This window comes from Gekko japonicus, unplaced genomic scaffold (genome assembly GCF_001447785.1).
Source record: "Gekko japonicus isolate JY-2015 unplaced genomic scaffold, Gekko_japonicus_V1.1 scaffold322, whole genome shotgun sequence".
Taxonomy (NCBI): Eukaryota; Metazoa; Chordata; class Lepidosauria; order Squamata; family Gekkonidae; genus Gekko; species Gekko japonicus.
In genome coordinates this window covers 1,170,769-1,183,391 of record NW_015163616.1, presented here as the reverse complement: position 1 = coordinate 1,183,391, position 12,623 = coordinate 1,170,769, and positions in this window count along the sequence as shown.

Below are 12,623 nucleotides of genomic sequence, written 5' to 3'. Positions count from 1 at the left end.
CGCCTCGACCCAAGTGTCTCTGGAGATCATCCACCAGAGCCACCAGCACCGTCTCTGTCCCATGGGTGAGGCAAAAGCCAGACTGGAAGGGATCCAGGACTTTTGCCTCATCCAAGGAAACCTGAAGTTGTGTTGCCACTGCCAAGTCTACCACTGCCTTTTTCTGTCTATTGGCAGAAATGCATTAAACACACACACACACACACACAAGCAGCCAGACACAGAAACCATGTCTTCCTTCTGGGATGGCCCAGAAAGGGCTTTCCTGGGCTGTAAATTCTGGCTTCATAAATACACTTTGTATTATAAATGACAAACCAGGATTTCAGAATTCAACTAGAAAACAAATAGTCCCATGCTGTTTCGATGAAAATGTTATGTACTTGATTTTTTTCTGTCATGTAGGGGCATATCCTGAGAACAGTAAAGTGGTTCTGCTAGATCAGCCACTGGTTTGTGCTTCTCTTCAGCATAAGTAACTTAATCTGGCAGTCAATTTATGTACCTACTGACATCTGTAACAAAACCCAAGGTTCCTTCCTACACAGCTTCTTTTGTTGTAGTAATAATCTGCTTATTGAATTTTGTTCAGTAGTCATAAAATAGAAAGGTCTCCACAAGAGAACAATCTATGGTACATTAGCACAAATTCACTTGAGATTTAGAACAACTATCATTGGGTTTCACAATGTACTTTTATGTATAACTCGTATAGAATCTGAACTTAATCTGCACTTTATATATTATTGTTGGAGTTTTACCTGTGTTTTATTGTAATTTTAACTCACTGTAAGCCACCTTGAGCCTGCTTGCCAGGCAAGGAGGGATATAAGTCGAAATAAATAAATAAATAAATAATAAATAGAAACAGGTAGATGCAGGAACTCAGCTTGTATTTAGGCTGGTCCTTAACAATGAATGAATAAATAAGCTAGCCACGGTGAAGGAAGTCAGCACAATGAAAATACCACTACTAAATGGGTAGCAGGCAAACTCACAGTGTACATTCCAGCAAAAATAGTTTCAGAGACTGGTTCCAATTGATTCCAACATTTTTCTTTAACTGAAGATGACTCACATATCTACTTTTGAAAGGGATCTTCAACACTTCTTTGAGTAAAAGCAAAGTGAGAATGATGCTAAAAGATATGAAGGATGCAGTGGTTAAACACCTCCTCAAAAAGCCATTGAAATGGGATAGACTACTGGATCACAAATCATCATGCCTGGGTATTACCCAGGATGTGACGGAAACGAGTAGTCAAGAATTGACCCAGCTCACCAGAAACATCTCAGGGACTTTGATTATGAGAGAAAGCTGATCAGAGCCTGCAGAGTGTGTTCATCCTTCTCAGTTGGTATTCTCCCTCCAACAAAAATGCCAAATTATCTGAGTTAACTATTCCAAAGTATAGAAGTGCTTTTATGCTAGCGCACCTGAATGACCTACCTTCAGCAGTGATGACAGTAAGATTCAGTGGAATTTCATATTCAGATAAACTCTGCCATTGTGGCAGCAACAAAATTGACTCTGTAGACCACATCTTCTTCGATTGTCCTAAATTCTCAGAACTAAGAGCTGAATTGATCTCCCCATTATTTAATCAGAACTCTTTCTCCAGAAGCGAAACCATCCTGGCTTCTCTGTGATAAAGATAAACAAACTACTCTGTGTGTGGTGAAATTTTTGACAGCTGGTGTTATAACTTACTTTTAGGTTCTCCTCTGGCTGGATGAGGGTTTGCTGCTTGTATAGAAATATTGCTTCTATATTCACATGCCTTCTCCTGTGATGTCTTTTGATAACATGCTGTGTCTTGTTTCCTGTTGCAAGCCACATGGCCTCAGTAACCATGCCATAAACCCACATTCTTTCACACTTTCATGTCAAAAACCAGACCTCATGGCTACACTCTCTGGCCCACTTGCGACCAGTCACATACAGAATGAAGTAGCTGGAGTTTGGGTCAGGTGACTGCAGGCGGCGTCCCAAACTTATAGCCTATCCCCACACACAGCCATGGCAACCAAGAATTGGGCACACCCATGCCCACTTGCAATTGGCTGATGACCACATCTAATTTGTGACTGGAATTGGAGTATAATTGTTTGATCCCTATGGGAGTGAGTTCTCTTGCTCTTGTTCTCTTCCCTGACATTGCCTGGTTTATTGCACTGAAATGCTGCCTCTTGAAAGACAAAGAGTTGCTTTGTGAACTGGAGCACAAGGTTGTGCAAAGATGGGATTTCCCTTCAAAATCCCTTGAACTATCCTGGACTGTGGATGTTCTGACTTGGTAACTATGAATCATTAATGTTTAGTTAAGGCAAACAGCCCTAGCTGTTATTTTTGTAATCTCTGGTAGTCTATGCTAAGTTCTGTACTGAATAAAGATCCTTCTTATTGTTAATATGTCTCTGATGTTGTAACTGAATTCCAAGTCTGAGTCTTGTGCCTAAACGCTCACCATATACACTACCTTTGGAGAGTAAAAGTGTGCATCTCTAGATTGAGTTGCTAGTGTGTTCTGTCCCAGATGCCAACTAAGGGTTTAAATCTCTCCCTTAGGAAAGGCAGGGACTATCGAAGAGATATTCTGGTGTCATTTTGTTCTGAAAACCAGAGAGGATATAGACCATCTCGTGGTTTGTTGTTTAATGTACTGAAAAGTACAGGATTCCCTCTCATTCCTGGACTGGCTTGGGTGGGCTAATCTCTGTACACTGCTTATGACTTAAGTTGTAAAAACAGTAAAGAGTGAGAATGGTGCCAAAAGATATGAAGGATGCAGTGGTTAGACATCTCCTCAAAAAGCCATTGAAAAAGACCCCAACAATAGCAGACCAATTTTTGTGGGGTTCAAGGAGGGATGGGGGGGGCGGTGTTGGAAGAAATTAAACATGCACACAATCCATTTCTTGGTAAAACATGGCCACAGCTTATTTTATTAATACAAACAAATGAGCAATGGTGCAGCATAGGGACGGATCCAAGCATCGGGCAACCTGCCTGCCACCCAATGGAACCCTCCCCCAGCCCAACTGATGGGGGATTGCCCATGAAGTGACAGGATACCGTGACACATGTGGGTGCCGGCCTCTACATGGTCCCCCTGCCACTTGGTGGTGGAAGCCAGCCAGCAGCCCCCACCTGGGCATGTGGCTGAGTGGCTCCACCCCCCAAGGCACCTTCGCTAAAGCCTGAAAAGAGGTAAGACACAGCCATTTTATTGGGATATTTACAAAGGAGTGGGGCAAGTGCCCCAACCCACACTGGTGTCTTTGCCAGCCCAAACTCAGGAGCCAGCGTATAATAAAGCTTGCTTTGCTGAGGTTGTGGCAGAGGCTCTGACAGCACCTGACCCCCCACCCTTCTTAATGCTAGAGCTTCCAGAAGGGCAGGATCCCCCAAAGGGGTGTTGTGACCCACCTCTCTTTTTGCATGACAGTCTCAAGTGGGGACCAAAGCAAATCTCACAGAGGTGGTCAAACTTACAATGGGAATGGTGACTCCTGCCCTGATTAAATTCCCAACAAACCCAACGACAGCTATTCCATTTGAACAACATTTTTTTCCCCTCCAAATCAACCCTAGGCTTTGTGTGGGGACCACAGTCATGATCCAAATCTTTTCATTAAAGAGATCCCACCTAGCCAGCTCATTGTGAGAGGCCTTTTTCCAGAACTCCTTGTCATAGTCCACAGACAGGGCATCACCAGCTATAGACTGTGCTTTCGTTCCTGATGGCTGGCAAGGTGCCAACCGTGCTCAGGGTAAGCGGCGGCAACTAGGCTCATGTAAACTGTATAGCCGTTGAGCCAGTTCTGAAACGTCTGCTCAGCACTGCACTTTGAGGTGCCCTTCCCCTCCGGCCTAGGGCCAGTTTTCCCAGTCTCGCCATCTGGTTTTAAAAGGGAAAAGATGTCCACATAATACCCATCCAGTACCCTTTTCCGCAGTTTACATGGCAAATGTATGCCTGGTGGATCTTCCTTATCACTATACTGGGATGCAGGAAACACCCCTTGGGACGGCTCAGAACCTCACACACTGCTGGGACCAGGCTCACCCCTTGCCCTCTCTTTATGTAGCCATGCAGGCAACCCCAGAACAAGAGCTCCAGCCCTTCAATAATTACCCTCCGCATGCACGGTATCCTCGTAAGAGGATGACTCGCTGGAAGATGAGCTGCTGTCCATCACCTCATGCTTCCGAGCCAACCTACTCATCCTACAATGAGTAGGCATGGATTTTTTGTGTGTGGGTGGTGCTCTGTGCTTGATCCTCATCTGAAGTGCTGGAATCTCTAGACTCCACTAGTGAACACTGCCTCCAACACATCCTGGACACAGGATGTGAGAGCTGCTCTGGCTGGGCTGTGCACAAGCTACTCCATCCACTAAGAAAACTGAACCAGCATTTGTGAAATGCCCTGCAAAATAGTGATATTATCCATGAAGACAACGTGCACCTGTGTAACTGACACTGCCCTAGCCTGCACCCTGTTACCCTTGGGGTATATCCCTCCTTCTGAAAGCATCCCAGGTGTCATAAGGGGCACTATGGGATGCACGAAAGTGTCCCTGTACCACCAGGGTTGATGTGGGGGCCCCACCCGCATAGCAGTGTGTCTTGACGCCTTATGCTGTCATGTCGGTGCACATCCCTTAACACTGGGGACTCTTTTTGGTGGCATGCCTTCAAAAACACCACACCAAAATCAAGCTTAACCCCTGAATGGCAATTAATGCATGCCGAGCCTCTGACTTAAGATCCCAGTCACAAGGAAGGAAACAATTAAGGTGCAAGGCACCCACCAGTCTAACCTGCCGGTTGCAGATAACTAAAAGGAAAGTGTTACCACTGCTGGCTGCGTGGTAAACACAGCAGTGCAAACTGCTGAGCAAAGGAAAGCACCCAAAATGCCAGTAACTTGTGCAAAGGACCCCCCCCCCAGTGACTGCCTCCTGGAATAGCCCAAATACCATAGGGGGCCTTGCCAGTGCAAGCCCCCATGTTCTCTGCAGTCCTTGGTACCAAGAACATGTCATGAGTCAGCCTGAGTCTAGAGTCTAGAGTGGCTAAAGACTCCTCAGGAGTCGGGGAGATGCATGCAGCCAGCCCTGATCCAGTTGAGGGTAATGAGCTAGAAGTCCAAGAGCCTCCAGATTCATTGCCAGCAGTGGAATGCCCCCTTCAAAGTTCTGGTAGAAGGCAGAAACTGCCACGAGAGTGGCCCCCATGACTGGGGGGGGCTTCTGATGGCCAACTGATGTGCAAAAGAATGGTAAGAAAACAAACTTGAAAGACAAAAACCGCCAAACAAACATAGGTGCTGTCCAATGCTCAACTGACATGGCTGGAAAAGCTGGAGATCCCCTTTAAAATCAAGCCTAGATCCCAGGGCCTAAAGGCCATGTGGTCAGAGACAGCAAGAAAGAGCAGCAGAGAGGAAGCACCAAGCAAGCCAGCAAACAAAACAAAGAGGCCGGGGCCCAGTATGGGCATGCCTATTTAGCCCCAGTTCTTTTAAGAACCTAGCATAGCAATGCCTCTGGCCCAGCCCCAGCCCGCCACCCCCCCCAGGAAATGGAAAGTCTACGTCCCTGCCTTGGGGATAGGGTTTTGGATAGACCAGTGTTGAAAAGAACTGCTAGACCAGGACAAGCTGCTGCCAGTGTGAATTTTAACTCTGCACTCTGATGCAGTCAGAGCTGGACCCTCAGCAACCCCAGTGTGGTGAACAGACACTGCAGAATGGGGATGCAGGCCCCCTGCGGAGCTGCTGCTGCTCCAGGGAGGCAGATAGTCTATAAATCCAGAAAAATAACAATGGACAACAAACGTTTGAAGCAACTGCTCCAGTAGGGTGGGATCCAAGGAGCTCCAGGATCTAGTGCAATCTTAACCTATGGGCCTGGGCACTGGACAAGTGTCAATATTCTTATCTGTTATATGCATTTGCAGTATTCTCATTCTTCCTAAAAATACATTGGACACCAATGCCCTCAGAAGACTTCTCAAGTGAAGAAAAGAAGATTTTGATCTCAGATAAATGAATCCAGTTGTGCCAAGTTGTTTAACTGGATTCTTAGTGATTCCTAGACAAAAAGGTTTTTAAAAGACAGCTGGATTTGAAATGATTTACAGATTGTAGCTGCCTTTATAATTGTTTGCAGAGAGCAATATAAGCACCAAAATAAACAGACATGGAAATCCAAAATTGGTCTTTTCCAAGAAACTGCATGCGAGATAAATAAACAAAAACAGCCAGAGAGTCTAACGACTTCCATTAATTGCTGCATTATTTTCATAGGGGCTCAACTGACGGTGATGTTTGTAATGAATAATACCTTTTGAATCCAAGAGGATGGTTGTCAGAGTAAAAGAAGGCTGATGGGAAATGGAGCTGAAACACTGACAAGCTTTGCTGTCAGAGAAATTCTAATTGAACCTTGGTAATTTATTATCTGAAGATTTTTAACTAGTTTTTGCCATGTACATCTACAGCTGTTCATCTGAATGGAGAACATATTTGTCCAACGATATGTCCTTGGTTTTTGCCATCCTCTCTGAGCCTGTCTTATGGGATGCATCAAAATTCTTGATTTTGGAAATGCAGATTCAACTCAGTTTCACCTTCCATTACTTACACTAAGAACGTGAAATAAGCTGGTTACAATTTAATGAAATGCAAATGCACATTCCACAGTTCAAACAGCAGATGTGATATTTTTTCAGAAGTATGTACTAGCCTAAGGATGCCCTTTTATTCAGCAACATGTAAAAATGCAACTTTAAAAAATCTGGAACATCTATAGTGGTGGATATTTATTTATTTAAAATATTTGCAAACTAGCCTTTCTCCCTCCTATAGGGATGCAAGGTAGGTGACGACAAAAGTTTAAAAACAAAACTGGATAATCTCAAAGCATAAAACTCAGTGCTTGCAATGAGAACAGTATCCAAACATTTAAAACACTCAAGAAATTCTATATTCCCCTTTAAGAAGCTTGGTTTTTCAGACTTGCCTAAATGCTAGAAGAGAAGAAACCCTCCTTACAATCTCAGGGAAGCTATTGTGGCGCTTCTGCTGGGGGGAAAAGATCAATAATGTGTTGGCATTGCCTACACCTGCTTCCAGGCAGGGACCAAGAACAGGAACTGTTGAGAAGATGCTGCATAGGTGCATATAGAGACCATTCATATTGGAGACATTCAGGTCTTTGCAACTTCTTGACAGAATCATACCTTAGGGAAGAACAAATGGTGGGACTTGGACCAAATCTAATCCCTTAGAATGATATTGCTGCTCCTCTAGTTATCATCCCAAGGTTATAAAATGGTGGAGTTACCAGGAGGTGTGGCCAGGTTTTTATATTTATAAATGTTGTTGCTAGACAGAAGAACAGGTATTTTCTGTGATGATGCTAGTTTCAGACAGAGATAATAGGAAGACTGTTATAGGTGAAATGCATTTATTTTATTCGGAAGTGCCTGAAGTTCTCATCAATTGGTTTGTGTCAAAGCTATTAGACACTTTCAGGAAATCTTAGCTGTCCATTTCCTCATGAAGTACACAGACCTGCTATACTTGCCTCCTTTGTTCTTCCTGTTCTTCCTCTGTGTCTGTAAAAGAGCCACAATGACAACTTGAATGGCACATCTGGACAAATCACATAACACATAATCTTCTTGAAGAGAGCACTTCATTAGGATCTTTAAGCAGACAAATGCCTACTTGGTCCAGCCAAAAAGTTATAGGGACTGAAGCAGAAAATCCAAATTGCACACGTGAACACTCTCGCTAATGGATTTAGATTTGAGTAACACCGCCTAGGATTTTACTGTTAATCCTTGAAATGAATGGGAATTGTACAAAGACACTACAGCACTTTTGTGCAATTCCTGTCAAACTCAATGGGACTCATGTAGGAAAAAATTCTGATGGAGTCTGCCTGCCTTCATGGGTCACACCTGTCTGTTTACCTTACTAATGCAAAAAATGTGCCACTTGAGCCAGCTGTCTCACAATGCTTTGTGGTCATGTGGTAAGAGTTGGTCTAACCACCTTTCCTGCCAGTTGAATACTTTGCAAAAATATGCTCAGGAAGCATGCACAATCCAGCAAGAACTGGAGGCCTTTTTCAGTCTGGATTATTTCTTATCTTTCCTCAGAACCAGATTTCTGCTGCTTGGTCTCAGCATGAATCTACAACCTTAGGGGCAAAGAGTTCCAGTGAATTTCAAGGTTGGTGAAACTCCAGGGATAGGTCCCCTATTCCACTTGAAAAACATTTCACAAAAGCTCACATGAAGTATTCCAGCATCCTTACTTGTTTTTATTATGCATTCAATAAATTAATAGATAAATCATTGGACTATTTATTTTCTTTCCCACTTTTAAATTAAACAAAACACTTGAAAATATTACAGACTTAGCCCAGGAGTCGTTAAGCCATTCAAATACACTTGGTCTTGATTTGAGACTAAAATCAATTTTAATTTTATATACATTTGATTTTTTTTTCAAACCTAGTGAATTATGTAAAACTCCAGAGTGGCTAAAAATGCTTAAGGCTTGCTTGTGTGATCTTTGCATATCTACTTCTGTCTGATAACTTGTCCTTTCAGGTCATTCCTCTGCCCAATTATTTGAATACTAGGAATAAGACCCGTTGTGGGAATAAATACAAGGAGCTCTAGAAAGTGGCTCTGGGCAAGTGCCCTGGCCTTCCCCACCCCCCACCCTTGCTGTTTTACCACCCACCCTCCAGTGCTTAGCATTCACTCCCCCACACCCTTGCTGTCTTCCCACCCCACAACCATTGGTATTCACTCCCCCCACCCTTGCTGCCCCCCCACAACCTCTTTCTAGAGGTTGTTGTATTTATTCATTGAGTGAGTGTTGTAGTGCATCTCTCTCCCTTCCTTACTCCTGAGTAAACAGGCTAGGCACACACACAATTATTAGGGATAAAGTTGGGACCAGCTCATCTATTTCTGTTTTGTAAGCACCCCTTCAAGCCAGCACTTAACTGATTTCCAGAACAAAGTTTGAGTCCAGCGGCACCTTTAAGACCAATAAAGTTTAATTCTAGGTATAAGCTTTCGTGGGCATGGACACTGAACTGACTTTCACCATCTCTGCTGGAGATACATTCAGGATTTTTTCCTTCCCTTTCCCCCCAACCTCTTTCAATTCCAAAGCTGCTTCCCTTTTAACACCAGCTGATTACTTACACTGCTAATGCCCCATGGCCTCTTGGGACTCCCAGATTTGGAGTTGTAGTTCTAATTCCCTGTGCTATGGTTGCGGTAAGGCCAGCTGAGAACTACAATTCCCAAGATGCAACACGTCAAAAGTGAGTCATTGGCAACACAGTTTGCCATAGACAGACAGACAGACAGACAGGATATAACTTCAGTCCTGTTTTATATAAAGTAAAATATGGGATTTCTATTGTCAGGATTCTCAGATCTCATATATATTTCTGTCTTCTTGGAGCCAACCAGGTTTTCCCATATATATTTCTGTCTTCTTGAAGCCAACCAGGTTTTCCAGTGATGAAAAAGGGAGGAGAGGGTCTCTTTTGACAATCAGAACGGTCAAGGGACACATAAAAAAAAACACCATGTATGATGGAGTCTGTAGTAAGGAGGGGAATTGGGTAAGACTGACTGAAAAAGCTGATTGAACCCCATATTCAAAAAATGAAGTATATTTTAAATAAGTAAGCTAGATATATTTATGTAACAATAAGTATGTACATGGTACTTTCTCATATATTCACAACATTTCCTGCTGTATGTTGTAGATCTTACAATGACCTTGGAAAGTAAGCCAACGTGTTGCAGGTTGGGAGGGGAAACAGAATGAGAAACTGTGTTTTGCCTAAAGGCACCAAATGAATGTTCAGTTGAGTTGAGAAATGAACAAGGATTTCCAGCTCCTAGCCTCTTTGTAACAATTGTGGTATACCAAGTACCAAGACATGTCTCATTGAAATCAATAACAAAACTTTCATTGTAACTGAAGAGTGTTTTACCCATGTCTGTTTGACTATTTTTGCATGGAGTAACCTGATCAGCTGCTATTGGCACAATAGATATGAAGCGTAATTAGATGTCTCCTTGGAAATCTGGCATAATCCACCTAGACTGGCCTGACATATCAGGCATATAATTGTGGTAAGGTGGTTTAAACTTCCCCATCCTTATATGTTTATTTCTAGCTCTCATTTTTAACAGTAATATAGTTTGTGTAACCTTTTTGGCATCTTTGTATGATTCAGCCATTTGTATTGATAAATACACCCACACACATAACCTCTCTTCTTACAGTGCCAGCTATGAAAACATTGATTTTATTCTTTTTTGCTACCTAGAATGCTTTCTGCGGAAAGAAGAATCTCAATTCAGAAGGTCACGTTTGAAAGAGGGATGTTGGTAGAGACTAGTACACCAAGAGAACTGATTCGAACACTTGCAAAAAGGTGCCATTTACAAAAGCTTCTGCCAGTCCTGTTTTATCTACTTAACCTTTTCCTCTTTCAAATGCAGTTGTTATTTTAGACAGGCTAAATTGATTTCACTACTCATTTTGCCATGACATTCACTCGCTTTATTTTGGTGAATAGATCTGAAGTTCTCTCCCCACAATTCCATTTCTTTGACCTCTGTGCTTTCAGGCTTGTTCACCTTGAAGGAGGAAAGCTCTTCCCCACTTAACCGATTAAATATACATACAGCAGTGTTCTCGAAAAGATCAGTAAAAGGGTGTACCAGGAAGAGAAAGCATTTTAGGATGAATTATTGATCAGAATTTCAGTTGTTGTTTTTTTAAAAACTGTCACTATGTCCGGTTTGGCCAAACAGAACTGTATCATCATGTAGCATTTGCTGGGTTAGGAAAGATAGCTTCTCTAACTCATAGGCTGTTCGATGGTAGACAACAGTGATTCTTGCACCTCTGAGAGTCAGGATCCTGAGTCAGCATGTTTATGGCTAACCACTGCTGGAAAGCAGAACAAGCATTCAACTCAGATGTTGTCATGGTTGAGGGATCGTCATAGCATATTCCTGGGCTGGGCTGCTTGGCACAAGCCGCTTACAGCGGGCTACGCCTCGGGGGCCAGGTGCATTGCCTGTCTTATGGCAAGGGTCAGGTTTGAGTTTGAGTGACCCCAGGCCTTGACCATGCCACTTCCTACTGTTAGCCCTTGCCTTTGATGTTAATAAAATTAAGTGGCCTTTAGTTTCCCAACTACCGTTGTGTGACTCTTTCTTCCGTCTATGGGGGCAATCCGGCTCCCCAGCAGACACCAACTCTTTAAGGGGACAGGGCCAGCACCATCTTAACGGCCGGCCCCAACCCCCAGCTTTGCAGTCTTCGCATCGTGCTCGGCCCACCCGCCCGCCCTGGAGGTAGTGCAGGTGTTTGAGAGGTGAATGTTAAATTTTAGTAGCTGAAGAGGTGAATGTTAAATTTTAGTAGTTCTGGGATTTGTACTCCATTTAGGGTTGCCAGCTCCAGGTTGGGAAATACCTGGAAATGGGGGGGGTGGAGCATGTGGGGGGTGGGCTTTGGGGAGGGGAGGGAGTTCAATAGGGTATAATGCCAAAGAGTCTATTTTCCAAAGTGGTCATTTTATCCAGGTGAACTGATCTCTGTTGCCTGGAGATCAGTTGTAATCCCAGGGGACTGCCAGCCACCACTAGAAGGCTGGCAACCCTAACTCCACTTTCCAGCCAAAGTTCTTGAGGTGGATAACAAGTTTGGTGACAAATATGTGGCCCACCTAGTTGTCTGTAAGGCAGATTTGCAGACGTGCACCGCTCTGTATTTCAGTAGTGCCAAATACATAGGAAAACAGGAATCAAGGGCACCATTCTTCCATAAGACCATGTGAAAGCCTGCAAGATACAGGGTAGTGTAATTTTGGACTAGGGTCTTGGACTAGGACTGGGGAAGCCCAAACTCAAATCTCACTGTGCCCCATGAATTTCACTAAGAGACCCTAGGCCAGTCACATTCTCTCAGGCTGAGGTACCTCACAATGTTGTTATGAGGAGAAAATGGAGGATAGCATAACCATGTTCACCACCTTGGACTGCTTGGAAGAAGAATGGGAACTTCAAGAGAAAAACATTTCATAAACCCTAAACACTATAGAATGCTCCATGGCTCCCCCTAGGGCACAAGTTGACTAAACTACTCTTTCAGCATTATTTCAAGTGAACAGAATCATTTACATTTAGTATAACTTGGGCCTAGAAACCCTAACTGTAACAATTTCAGCAACCATATTAACTATCACATCATAGCTTCCACTTCCCAGATCCCACCAGAAGACAGATGGCCAAACATTAACTCTTAATTTATCATCCATTGCTAAACTTTACAACAATCATAAGAAGACTTTAGGGATACCTAGTCCCCACTGGGGGCAGGGTATCCCCCACTCCCAGCAGGCACTTCCCACTGGGGGGAATGTCAGCAGTATACCAGCATGGTGACATCAGTTCCTGTATGTCCAGAAGAGACATCAGTGCATTGTCGTGGGATGATGGGGATGCTCTGCCATAGAGCTTTGCTCAAATACCAAAGTGTCCCCGGCAT